Source organism: Heloderma suspectum, chromosome 2 (genome assembly GCF_057233095.1).
Source record: "Heloderma suspectum isolate Gila_16-S chromosome 2, 16-S_ref, whole genome shotgun sequence".
Lineage (NCBI taxonomy): Eukaryota > Metazoa > Chordata > Lepidosauria > Squamata > Helodermatidae > Heloderma > Heloderma suspectum.
In genome coordinates this window covers 317,760,169-317,774,835 of record NC_139459.1, presented here as the reverse complement: position 1 = coordinate 317,774,835, position 14,667 = coordinate 317,760,169, and positions in this window count along the sequence as shown.

Sequence of the window (14,667 nt, the reverse complement as noted above, 5' to 3'; positions counted from 1 at the left end):
GAGGGGTGGGTGGCCTTGGTTCTCCCTGTCCTCGTGGCTGGCGCACACCAAGCCAGCAGGAGAGCCTGCACTCGCTCCAGCAGCTGTGCCTCCTCTTCTTCATGCCGCTGCGGCGGCAACAGGCTCTGGTTTTGTCCCTGCCGGCAGCAGCAGCTGGCACCTGCCATGCTTTTCTTGCGGCTGTGCCTTCTCGCCCTCACACTGTGGTGGCGGCCGGCTTTGGCTTGTCCTTGATGTTGCCAGCGGCAGCAGCCGGCGCTTGCAGCACCTTTCGTGCGGCCGAGCTTGCATCCGTGGCCAGCCCATGCTTCATGGGTGGCCACATCCTCTCTACTTCGTGCTGCTGCAGCAGCTGGCTCTGGCTGTGCCTGCAGCCAGCATGTGCAGCTCCTGCCAGACGGCTGCGGTTGTGGCCGGTGCCAGTGCCGGGCCTCTTGTGCAGCCGCCCCTCCTCTATTTCGCCGCTGCAGCAGTCAGCTCCAGCAGTGACCAGCTCCAGCTGGCCCCTGTTGGCAGAGCCAGCGGAGGCCGGTGCTCACCGTGCCTTTCTTGTGGCGGCAGGTGCGCGGGGCATCCTGAGCAGCCTGTGCCTTCCCGGGCTCTGGCCACTTGCCCCCTGGCTGCGGCGTGCACAGCTGCTGGCTGTGAGTGATTGCGCCGCTCCAGTGGGTGCCGCTTGCCTGGCCCCACGGGCCTTTTACTCAACGCCTTTCAACTGTGGAGAGGAGCCCCCGCCGACCCGGACTCCTCCAGCCTGGCTCCTTCGGGCCTTCAGCCCCTGGGTTGGGCATCCCAGAGGGAGGGCAACTGCCTGAACCCCCCCCCCCCAGGTGCGGCTGGCCGACTGCCACTGCCAGCAGGCACGAGACCGGTGAGTGGCTCCAGAGGGGGGCAAGTATGGACCTCCTTTGCCTCCTTCCTTCCCAGGCCAGCGGGCCTCTTAGGCCTTCACCTCCACCCCGCCTTTAGGATTCTTCGCCCACCTTCCAAGGGTCCCGTCCTTCCTCCCGTCCTCCTTAGTTCAACACCCTGCTCCCAAAGATGGGACAGGGGGGCGGTTGGGGGAGGGAGGAGCCCCATCGGGCCCAGTCAAGGGGACAGGCTACAGCCTGGTGGTGGGGTCCCTGTTGCATCCAGTAGGTCCCAGGTTTGTTCCCTGGCAACATCTCCAGATCCAGCTGGGCAAGGTTCCTGCCTGAAACCCTGGGGAGCCTCTGCTAATCACTGACTGAGTCACACAGTACACTAACCAATGTTGGTTTTATTTTATGGCTTCTATCCTTTCACGGCAGGAAGCAGCAGAAGTGACATCATTCCCCTTGCTCATGAGGGACCTGGGTGTGGTTGCCCCAACTAAGTGTGCCTGGATGCCATTGAGGCCTACACCTCGTCTTCGCAGGCTCACCAGGCAGCACACCACCACTGGAGGCAGTCCATCCTCCTGGTGCATCTCCGTCAGTGGCACTGCAAGTGACATCATTCCCTTTGCTCACAAGGGACCCAGGCGCGGCTGTCCCAGATATGGTGAGACGACCACGCTACTTTATATGACGCCCGGGCCACCTGCAGCTCCATTAGTCACATCTCCACGGTAGCCCTAGCCACTTAACTCCCCTTTTTGCTTGTGTTTGGCGGGGCCCTGCAGGATTAACTTAGGATCCCTTGCCCCCGCCCCTGCACGCTCAGATGGCCACGTAGGTGGCAACGTTAGATCCTTTCGCTAATCCAGGGAGAGGAGCAATGCCCATCTGGGCTACTTCTTCTTTTATTGGCTTTCACCTTAGAAGCAGTGTGGCTGGCCTATGTCAAGGCTTTCCACGGAAGAGCCGCTATTACCCTGCTATGCGCTGGGACCTGTGAGACCGGGACCTTTGGGCTCCTAGTTATGACTCCTTCCCTGCCAGGTTGCGGTGACAGGTCTGACAGTGGACTCTGCCTACTGCAGGTCCAGTGGTTCAGCACCGCTTGCTCTGCTGGGAGTACAGTTCCAAGGGCACATGCTCCCAGAACCCTTTCCATTTCTGTCATGAGTGACCCCCTTTGTAGTGGATAGCACCCATGCACCTTTTGTCCACGAGCCCAGGGGTGGCAGGGTCCCCCTCTAGGGAAAGCCAAGGCAGTAGGAAGCCTGTTGGTGGGCTACAGCCCCCTCCAAACGGGCCCCAGCCTGGTTAGGATGGAGCCACTCCTCCGGCTTTTCAAACACTACCCAAACAGTAAAAACACGTTCTGCTTGAAACATGGCTTCACGCTAGGTTTCAGGACCCCTTCCCTGGGTCAACATAGGCCATACTTAGCTCACAATCACTTAGTTCACAATCACTTAGCTCGCAATCAAACTCTGTCCTTATCATGCATCGACGGGTTCCGGAAGGAATCGACAAGAAAGTACTGGCAGGACAGGTTATAGCCCCCCGTCTTTCCACAACCCCAATACCTAATCTACAGGTTTCCCCTCTCGGAACAGTGCCCATGACATCCTTTGGGGACTTAGGGCTAATCCATAGCCTCTCTGGCCTAAAGGTCAGTTCGTTCATGATGAGATCCCTGGGCGTCTGCGCTCAGTGTGAAACACTTCTTCCGATGGGACTGTTGTCCCGCTCCAGGATCCTGGCCCCTGGTCCCTGATGGGCATGTGCTACATAGAGTCCAAAGGCAGAGGCAATGTTCTGACTTAATGAATGCATTTGTTCCCTTTCCCTTTGACCTCGGTGCCACTTTCGCTCACAAGACAGTAGGCCCATATACTGCAGGGACTGCAGCTGCCGCACCATGGGACCAGGGTCACTTCCGCTGTGCGCTTGGACCTGTGGATATGGCTTCAATTTCTGGTATTTTAATGGCGTCTCCTCCTCATGGCTGGAGCTGCGCCTTAAAGCTGACCCGCAGATTCACTCGGGTGCTGCTGGTACCCTGAGTTTCGGAATTCATACGGCAGGTTCGGTGGTGCCCCGGGCAATGGCCTGAGAGTTGGGCCGCCACTGGAACTTGTCAGGACCTTACCTTACTGGAGTTCTTCCCTATTTACCTAGCTGTGCACATTGGGGCTGACCTCATAGCCAAGTCGGTAGCCCTCTTCGTATCATAACATGGCCACTGTGTGCGTTATTGATTCCCTATCCCCCAGAAATCAGGGATCATGTCTTTGGTCAGAGCATTCATGCTCCAGTGTTGGCATCATAACATCTGGTTCCGGGCCCGCCATGTGCCGGGTTTTAGCAAACCCAATTGCCGATGCTTTGCCGGGGATTCAGTTTGACAGGTTCTGGACCTTGGCCCTGTGGGTGCGTCTGTTACCAGATCCCATCCTTGCAGCACTATGTGGGACCAGCGTACTGAAGCCAAACATGTCATCCCGAATTCCAAAGCGCCCAATACTGGAGCCGCCTATGCCAGGGCAGGTAGGGGGTGCTGTGCCTTAGGAGCGAACTTCAGTCACATGACTCATGGCCCTTCCCTACAGATCCTTTGCTGCATGTTTGAGTCTCTTTAAGGAACAAGGGAGATATCTGCCAGAGCCATAAGGGGCAAGCTGGCCATTATTTGAGTCTTCTTGGCCACAACAAGACAGGGGAAGTTCTACCTCCCCCAGAAGGGGCAGTCCAGAGGGGTGGCGGGATCGATGCCACCTCTCAGGCTGGGTGTGTTTTCATCCGAGAAGTGCCTGCTAGTCGCTGGCACAGTCAGCTGCCCATCCTAGGTACCCCTTTGCAGATGTTTCCAATAAATGTGGCCCAATTTTCAACCCAAACTTTGTTGTCTGCGTCTTCTTTAACCCGTCTCCGCTCGCAATATGCTTATCACTCCAAAACACAGTTGTGTGGTTTCTGCTGCAGTGTTTGAATTGTAAATGGAACTCCCCACTTAGCTGAGATATAGGTCAAATCTCAGAAGCATAAAATAGTAATCAAAACATAAAACAAAGATGAGTACAAAAACAATCAATATCCTCCCCCCACCCTTTGTCTTTCCCTTCTAACAATGAAGTCAACCTCATACAAGAAAGGTGACTTTGTTTTTCCACTGCAAAGTCATTATTTGCTGCCTTTGTTTCAACCTGAACCAACTTACAGCCTTTTCTCTGAATGTTCCTTGTTTTTTCCCTGGTGTGATCATACAATTAAAACCACAGTACAGCAGATTTTTAACATTCATTTCTCAGATTTCCATGACAACAGGTTACTGAAAGTCAGAAACTATAATGAGGAAAGTTTTCCTGCAACTAAAGAAAGGAGCAAGAGGGATGGGTCAGTATGAAAAAAGGAAAAACTATTCACCATAACAGATACAACAAGCTCATGTTTTGGTTTCCTTCACATGACAGAATATTAATGGGAGATAGAGGATTAATATTGGTAAGTGGGGTAGAAGAAAAGAGGTGAATTATTCAATTTTAAAGTTTGTATTTTATATTTTCAATATATTGTATGTTGCCCAGAGAAGTTCAGTTATTGGGAGGTTTCAAAATAGAGAAAATAAATGAATAAATAAATTGTACACCATTACTAATACTTATACAGCATGCTTAAAACCAAAGTATATTTTCACAGCTTTGAGGGCAGTTTTCTGTCAGCCCAATGAAGGATGTATGAAACATCCCTAAGATATATTTATAGTCTTATTGAAACCCATTTCCTCCTTCATGGGACCATTTGAAAAATATAAATGCTGCCATCCCCAAATTATATTATTCAAATTAACGTAAAGCTATACCCTGACTTCTATATAGCTTGCTGATTTGTTATCCCAGATGACTGAAATTAGTAACTGTGAAACCAAAATCAGGAAAATACCATCTTGTTTCCACAAACACATTTCTGCTGGTCTTGAAGGTTGCAGAGCAGGTAGTGGGGCAGGGTGGGAGGTTATAACTTCAGTGTTATAAAAGCAACCACTTTACCATCATATAGTCCCATCAGGTGTTCTAAGCTCAGGCTGTACTGCAAGAAAGAGCGACAGCAGGGGCATGAATCTGTTGATGAGAAATGGTTTTCTGGAGATGTAGAAAGAGATCCGGGAGCATATGAAAAGGACAAGGTTAAGAGCTGCTTAAAACATGAGGGAACACCGTCCCTCCCAACTCTCTAAAGTCATGGGAGTGGACTACTGATCGGTGAGCTTCTCCTGGCTTGGCTTGTGACTGGATCACACATAATCAAGATTATTCTTTTGTTCTGGTTATTTCACAGGCTTTGACTGGATGTTTTCCAACTTGCTCTCTCAATTTATTGCATGGACATTATACATCAGCTGAGAGAAACCTATTTGTATGCTTGTCACACCTTACAATGTATGTGCAAGTATTATGTTGGATCCAGGATCTGCCTTCCACAAGAAGTAGGGACCTTCTGTGAGATGAGGTCATTGCTCGCAGAAAATCATTCCACCTGATTTTGGGGGGATCTTTCTCCTCCCCACATTACAGCTCACTGCCTTTATCAGGGTCTCCTGAATCTCTGTGTAGCATTCTGGAGGTTGGAGGTGATGCCATGGAAAGGAAAGGAAAGGAAAGGAAAGGAAAGGAAAGGAAAGGAAAGGAAAGGAAAGGAAAGGAAAGGGAAATCCACTTCCTTCAGCATAGCTGATCCAGCTTAAATCAGGATCCGATCGTATCTCTTCATTCCTGTGTTGATATGACTTCCATGTAGGAAAGGAATTAGTCAACATGGGAAACAGTCTTAAGACCACAGAGACAGGCAAAGAAGTTGTATGTGGAAGGGTAGACACAGGAGCAGAAACTGAAATGACCTTTGGCTAGAGTCAGACAATAGTTGAAAATGTTATGATCCAGGCATTGTTTCCTGTGGCATACACACACATTACTTTTGTCCTGCTGTTGCCTCTAGTTAAACAGATTTTCCAGATTTTTTAAATGCTGTAACATCTTGCTAAAAAGTATTTTCCAGAAATGACACTGAGATGAGCGTGCACACCACAGACAGCAGTGTTTCTATCACTTTCAACCTTGGGAGGGGGGGCACAGGTCGAGAACCATTTTCTCTAGTCATTATGCACTTGAAATAATTTATTCTGGAGCTGGGTTGTGCTATAGTGAGTCCACCAGAAGCTGAGGTGTTCGATGAGTAGGGCAGGAGAGACAGTTTCATTCTGTGGGATCATGTCCAAGAAATAAGGGCAAATATTTATAATACAACATGGTTCTCTTACTTGAAAGACTCCAGTGTATTCACATAAAATTAAACATCAGCTTTATTGCAGAAGGAATTTACAGGGAAACAAGCAGTACCCTGCATTGTACTTGATACGCCATTCAGAGTGGCATTACGAATATTTATCTCTGTTTGTGTCATCTCCAGCCTATGCTATTAAGTCTCACACAGCTATCAGAAACAAAGCACAATTCTCACAATGGCAAAGCAGAGTTATAAAGCGCACATATGCTTTGCAGAACCTAAATCCCAGCTGTAATAATGAAGCACAAGTGCCCTTTGAATTCTGTTGTCCATAGATTGTAAATACAGCAGATCTAACTTTTCATGCAATAAATCAAAGTGTATTACTTTGTAGAGTTTTTATAGATCTTTTCAATCAGAGGCATCCACTGCTACATATTATGTGAGACTAGGATCTACAAGGAGAAATAATGCAGTTGCATTTGTTTGGATTTTTCTTTCATCATCTTTATCTCAGCCATTGAGAAGCAGGCAGTCAATTGGATTGCTAATGAATTCTTTTCTGAACTGACCTTTAGAAACCCTCCAACATGCTCATAACACACACTCAAAATAATCTATTTAGAACCTTTTGGAACCATTGCCCCCATATATTTGCAAAGTAAATGGAATGTCATGTGCATTCCTCCATTAGGAAAGGAGATGCCTGCTCATACAATATTAATGCCCATAATGCGTGCTGAACCAAAAGGAGGACGATACAAGACGCAAGACAGTATGAAAGAAGCTGACTATAGCTTTGGTAAGATGTTGGCCATTTTGAGGGCGTAGATAATTCAAAACATTAGAAAGTCAGTTTGTTATAGATGTAGTCCAGTTGAACAGGATTGATACTTGATAGAGGATTCCAGCCTCAGAGCCTTCCATCTATTCTAAGCTCTGCGTCTGCCTGGCAGGGTAGGAGGAAGAACAGAGGTGTATTTGCTTCCCGTTCCTCCCTAAATGCAGGTTGAGGTAGATGGGCTCATAGCAGAGCTGTGCACCAATGGCATCTTGAAATTCTTCACCCTATTTGTTGGCAGAGAAATTGGAGGGACAATTTCACCAAATTTCTCCAGGGGGAGAAGAAATTCTCAAAAATTTCTCACAGGTAGGACTCACCATTGGCAGGGATTGTGGCACAGCTTCTTTCTTTTTCTTTTCTTTTTTTGTAAAGGGTTTTTTTTTGTGGGGATGGTTGTGCTGCCATTGCAAGTGGCAACAGCATCAGTTGTGTTGGCAGCCTCCCCCCACCCCACCCTACCCCTCCATGTTGCATCCTCCACAATGCAGGTATGAGGGAGACACTGTCAGTGGAGGCTAGTGGCACCTATTTCAGAGGGGCAGTGAATCCACTCTGGGTTTCAGTCAGAACTCTAAAGGAGCTATCCAAGGTGCTGAATCCATTTGGGGGATAGGGTTTAGAACTTTGGATAGCTCCTTTAGATTTCTGACTGGTTCTGACTGAAACCCAGAGCAGATTTACTGCCCCACTGAAATAGAAGCCACCAGCCTCTATTGGACACCAGGGAAAGGTGGAGCTAGTGTTGAGTTGAAATCTGTCCTCCAGTTTCCTGAACATTTTCTTCCCCCGTGAAAGAGACATCCATTGTTCTGCCTCATTCTCAGAGCGTTTCACAATTTATTTTTGTGGTGGTTTTGAGCTTACCTAATCTCTGTGAGGTAGCTAAGGGTGCTGTGTGTTTGTTTTATTTCCTTTACACATCTCTTCATTGCTCTGCAACCTCCCAGGCTGCCTGCACTTCCTGATCTGAAAAAAGCCCTATGGGAGGAATTACCTTGTGATGTTTTCCCCTGGGCTTTAACTGCAGTGTGGGAAGCCAAGAAGACTACAGACTGCCAGAGAGATCATTGTACAATGGAAAACAGGACACTCACGCACTCTCCTTGGCCACTTCCTAAGTAAAGTAAGCAAAAAAAACCCAGACCCAACCAATGAGAATTTCTCTGAAATTTTCTTCATCATTGAATTTCATGTTGAAAGCAATTTCTTTGGTATCAAATGGAATGAGAATGGTCTGGAAAAAATGTGGGAGAAATTTTCAGCACAGCACTAACTCAAAGGCCCATCGAACTCTCCTACTTTCCTGGGAGCATGGGCAAGAAGAGAGAGGCTTGTGGATCCAGCATATCAACATCCTCTCTTCTTTTCTTATCTCCCTGCCCACTGGCATGCTCCCTTCCTACGCTCCCCGTCCTCTTCCAAGATTACAACAGTGACCTTAGAAGAGGAACCACTGCAGGGATTTTGGAGCAGCTAAGAGCGGCGGGGGTGAGGGAGATCCACAATATCATCTCCTCCTCCACAGGATTGGTACGTTTTCCATCCAATATGAGTTGAAGAAATGTAGCAATGAGTGTAGCAATTAGATGACATTTTATGGCTATTATCATCAAAGGGCATTATATTAATGATGTTATGAAGTACCCTCCCTAGTATTTTCTCTGAAATTCTTGTTGGGTCTACTCATAAATGTCTCATAAAAAGCTATAAATATTCAACAGAGGAAACCAGTTAGCATATAAGGTTCTCTAATAGGCGCTATGAATGAATGCTAAAATGTATAATAGCCAGGCACCTGTGGGAAATAGCAAAAGAATGGGTGTATCTATCATTTGTACATGAGGCAGTTTTTCCTGTCTGCAAAGAATCCCAGTTCTGCTGGGCAGTTGGTGAATGTTGATGAATGAGGAAGGGAGTCCATGTAACAGAGATGTAATTTGAATTAAGAAAAACACAGGAGTGCTGCTCCTTCTCACTCAACAATCAATGCGGTAATTAGCTTGGCTCATAACACAATCGTATGAGGTTTGTAAAACTCTACTCATAAGCAAACTGTGCCTTAGAAAAAAGGACCATCGATGGTATAAAGATCAAAGCCAATGAATAACTTAAAACCACACTAATATACCAAACAAACCCTGGGATTGTATTGTTCTGATGAGTGAAAAGGAGGGGAAAAAAACATGAATATGTATCCAAAAGAGTCAAAAAATGAAGATACATTTCTATATTTATATACTTCTGTGTTAGGCACACATGCCTCACCCTCTAATCTAGAAATTGTGTCAATGTCTAGAGGCTTTGGTACTCATATACAATTCCTCTTTGTGCAAGCTATTCTCCACTCATATCCCTGAGGGGATTGGTTTGGGGTGTGCACCCTACTTTGAACACAAAGAGCTGCCTTTTGTTTTAAACACATCAAACTGGGAGAATATTAACCATTTTGAAAGCACTCTGGTCATTCCTAATTCCACAAACTTATTGCATCTGATACTTATTTCTCAAGATTATTTATGGATTTATTTATTTATATTCTGACTACAAGACCATCCTTAATTTCCACACATGGACAGTATTACTAGTCTTCATATGGCTTTCTTACCAGAACACCAAACAAACCTCCTCTGATAGGGCCCGTACAGGGCCAAAACACATGACTTTAAATCTGTGTCTAGCAGCTACATTAGGGTGGCCACTTATAAATCACCAAAAACAAGGACAAAAGAGGACACCAATGTGCATAAAATGTGTTATTTATCTGTAAAGATGCACATTTAGAAATAACTATTATAACGTAATTAGAAATACGGTGAATCTCACCATAGGGTAGAAGACTGTGACCAGACCAGTTTTGCCTGCTTGTTCAGCCTACTGTTCAGGTACTAACCCTTGATGGGCAACAGTTCTTATGGTTCTTAATGAGTATTGGATAGGACAGCCCTTCAAAGAGAGGATGGTGCTCTGGCAGGCCTTCAAACAGAGGATTGTCCTCTGTAAAAAGAGAGAGAGAGAGATGGCCACCCTACATGCAGGGCCCCCAATTCAGACCTTCAAAGACCCCCATATGCCCCATACATGGGTCCCGATCCAGATCAGCCCCCTATGCCTACTGTAGAGTAGAAATATGTGAATCAGCAAAACTCCACCTCACCGAACTTGTCTGAATTCGGTCTCAAAGCTCGTTCCGACTCAAGTCCATATCAGATTGCAAGCTTTGTTTTTTTTCTTTTCGCATGAAAATCCATGAATATTTTTGTATGTATCTTTCCCTGTATGTATCAATTATGTGCATCTTTGAAATGTGTGCATTGTTCTCCCATTGATTAAAGTGTATTTTTTCAAATGTACCCATGCTGTAGAACACATTTTTTTGGTCCACGAATCATATTGCAAGCTCAGAAATGTATGGACTTCAACTGCAGATTGTGTCTGAGTTTGTGTTCAATCCAGAAGGTGCAAACTGGGTAAATCCTGATAATAGTTTTAAAAAATGAAACAAATTTCTCATACATCTGTACTCTAGCGTGAAAATGGGGGGAAGACATAGCTTGCAGATATGGATTTAAAGCAATGTCTGTTTTGGCCTGCAGGCATCCTGATCCCAATCCAATAACCCATTGGACCAGGATGAGTTCATATGTCCAACTTCAGGAAAACTTCTTAATTATTTCTTAAGGCAGTTTCCTTTAACATCTGAACCAGGTGACTATGATTTAAGGATTTAGTCCAAAGCAAGATATTAAACCATAATTTTACAGTTTTGACTAAAGCCTCCTGGTTCTGAGTTCAGGGAAAATCAAGAAATATTTGCCAATGCCAGGGGAAAGGAATGGGCAAAGAGAGAACAGGTGGGCACAGGACTTGTTTCCTGTCTGATAAACCATTGGTTTATGGATTTAGATCATGACCATAATCTGTTTTGAACAAATTTTAAGAATATTCCATAATAGCTCAATCCTCATCAGGGACTGATTTTTCTACAACAGAATGAGGCTATCAAGGGACATTTGATTGACTAATCATTTAATGTCTCTTAATTGTCAATCTTTGCTATAAATCAAAAGGAAGGCAGAGTTACAATCCAAGAAGCATTTGTAAACTATGTATAGAAAACAACTGTTCTCTTTTTGTTAATATCTTTTCCTTCAGTATTTCTACTGAAAACAAAAGCTACGTGAAATATACCTTCTCAGATTTTACCATGGGATTTCTGCCATGAGTAAAAGCACAAAATGAAGATAAAACAAGAAAAAGTTTTGTTCCTTCTGTGAATTCCAGTTGTTATTTCTCAATTGTATTATCCATAAAGCAAGATCTTATTTTCCCTCTGATGCACTTTTTTTAATGCATTTTATTTTCTTCATGGAGGAATGGCAGGTGTTTGGGAATTCTTGTATTCAAATTTTGAAGGAGGCTTCATAAATTTTCTAGTGAATCATCCTGTAACTGAAGGATTCACTTATGCTATCCAATAATGCTAATGCTTCTGGCTTCTTAAAACCATCTATAGAATGTAATTTTGGAGATTGCATGAGCAATTGGATGACTCTTAATAGTGTGGAAACATTTTCTAAAATCTAGAGCTTATTGTCCATTCCCAATGGCCCTGGAAAAATTCTGCAATTTCTGAGTTCAATCTCTAAAGGTAAATCAAGATTATGCATATTTCTTTCCTAGTGTATCTTGATTAATGGAAGCAGAGCATGCGTGATTTGCTGTTACACAAAGATGCCCTGGAGTTACTGTTACCCCATTAATAATGCAGCTACCACTATTCCCTTTTAAAATAAGTACTTAAACCTTAAATGAATATATTTTAAGTAAGTACCATCAGAGCTGATTTGTACTTCCCTTTTTAAAAGCTGGCACAAAATCTTGCTGAGTTTAAATAGTAAAATAGGTGCAGGGCTGACCCTACCATTAGGCAAAGTGAATTGGCTATCTCAGGTTGCAAATGCTGGGAGGCAGCAGTAAGATATCGGAAGAGAAAATTGTGTGCCACATGGCCTGCTGTGCCTAAGCTAGCCTATTGCCGTCAGGTGTGGTAGAGGATTACTATGAGCCAGTGTGGTGTAGTGGCAAGAGTGTTGGACTAGGAGCTGGGAGATCCGGGTTCTAGTCCTCACTCGGCCATGGAAGCTCACTGGGTGACTTTGGGCCAGTCACACACTCTCAGCCCAACCCACCTCACAGGGTTGTTGTTGTGAGGATAAAATGGAGAGGAGGAGGATAATGTAAGCCGCCTTGGGTTCCTTGCAAGAGGAAAAAAGGCGGGGTATAAATGCAATAAATAAATAAATAAATATCCTATCATCAGTGTTGAGAAAGAATCAACTGACAATCTAGTTGGCTTTTGAACATGGAACTAGAGGGAGCACCATCTCATTCTGCACCTCAGGCAGAAAAATGTCTTGGGCCAGCCCTGAATAGATGTGTAGTGTCCCAGTTGTGAATTTTTCATGCATTTATGCCCAAGATTATCTGCTTTAAACACAGGCATACAGACCCAATCCTTCCCTAGAATCATAGAATAGTAGGGTTGGAAGGGGCCTACAAGATCATCGAGTCCAACCCCCTGCTCAATGCAGGAATCCAAGTCAGAGCATCCCTGACAGATGGCTGTCCAGCCTCATCTTGAATGCCTCCAGTGTGGGAGAGCCCACCACCTCCCTAGGTCATTGGTTCCATTGACGTATTGCTCTAACAATCAGGAATTGTTTTCCTGATGTTCAACTGGAATCTGGCTTCCTATAACTTGAGCCCATTATTCTGTGTCCTCCACTCTGGGATGATCGAGAAGAGATCCTGGCCTTCCTCTCTGTGACAACCTTTCAAGGACTTGAAGAGCGCTATCGTATCTCCCCTCAGTCTTCTCTTCTCCAGGCTAAACATGCCCAGTTCTTTCAGTCTCTCTTCATAGGGCTTTGTTTCCAGTCCCCTGGTCCTCTTTGTTGCCCTCCTCTGAACCCTCTCCAGCTTGTCTGTATCCTTCTTAAAGTGTGGTGCCCAGAACTGGACACAGTACTCCAGATGAGGCCTAACCAGTGCTGAGTACAGGGGAACTAGTACTTCCTGGGATTTGGAAGCTATGCTTCTATTAATGCAGCCCAAAAGAGCATTGGCCATTTTGCAGCCACATCACATTGTTGACTCATATTCAGCTTGCGTTCTACAACAATTCCAAGATCCTTCTCACTTGTGGTGTTGTTGAGCCATGTATCCCCCATCTTGTAACTGTGCATATGGTTTCTTTTTCCTAGGTGGAGAACTTGGCATTTATCCCTATTAAATGTCATTCTGTTGTTTTCTGCCCAGCGCTCTAGTCTATCGAGATCACTTTGAATTTTGTTTCTGTCTTCCAAAGTATTAGCTATTTGATCAGCATTCCCTGCACCTCCTCCTCCAAGTCATTAATAAAAATGTTGAAGAGCACTGGGCCCAGGACTGAGCCCTGCGGTACCCCACTCGTTATCTCTCCCCAGTTTGAGAAGGTCCCATTGATAAGCACTCTTTGAGTCCAATTCTGTAGCCAACTGTGGATCCACCGGATCGTTGTTTCATCTAGCCCACTTTGAGCTAGTTTGCTCATCAGGATATCGTGGGGCACTTTGTCGAAAGCTTTGCTGAAGTCAAGGTATATTCTGTCCACAGCTTTCCCACAGTCCACAAGGGAGGTTACCTGATCACAAAAATGAGTTCAGATTCATCTGGCAGGATTTGTTCTTGACAAATTCATGTTGGCTTCAAGTAATCACTGCATTGTTTTCAAAGTGCTTACAGATGGGTTGCTTTATAATCTGCTCCAGAATTTTCCCAGGGATTGATGTCAGACTGACTGGTGTGTAGTTCCCAGGTTCCTCCTTTTTACCCTTTTTGAAGATAGGAACTGAATCCTATGGGGAAGGGAGACATAAAGTTGGGGATAACAATGGACGAAGGCTCATGCACCACAACAGAGAGAACAGCTCTAATAGTGCCCAATAAACACGTAGGAAGAAAGCCAGACCGTGAAGCACATAGTCTTCGATGTCTATATACTAATGCCCAGAGTATGGGAAACAAACAGAACGAACTTGAACTCTTAATACAGGAGGGAAATTATGACTTGATAGGTGTAACTGAAACTTGCTGGGATGACTCTCATGACTGGCATACAGCAATTGAAAGCTATAACTTGTTCAAAAAGAACAGAAGGAACAGAAAGGGAGGTGGGGTTGCGCTATATATTAAAAATACATATATCTGCACAGAAGTACAGGAGGATGAGCTTGGTAGCCCCATCAAGAGAATCTGGGTTAAAATAAATGGAGCAAAGAATAAAAGGAACATGGTGGTCAAAGTCTACTACCAGCCACCCAATCAAGGAGAAGACAAGGATGAAACTTTAGAAAAGCAAAAAAAAAAAAAAAGTTTCAAGGAAGCATGATGTAGTAGTAATGGGGGACTTCAATTTCCCCGATATTTGTTGGGAGACAAATTCTGCAAAACATAGCCCCTCCAGGAAATTCCTGACTTGTGTGGCAGATAACTTCCTCCTACAGAAAGTAGAGGAAGGAACTAGAGGATTGGCTATCCTTGACTTGATCCTAACCAACAGAGATGACTTAGTGGATAAAGTAGCAGTTACAGGAACTCTGGGGGAAAGCGACCATGTTATACTTGAGTTCTTGGTTCTAAAGGAAGCAA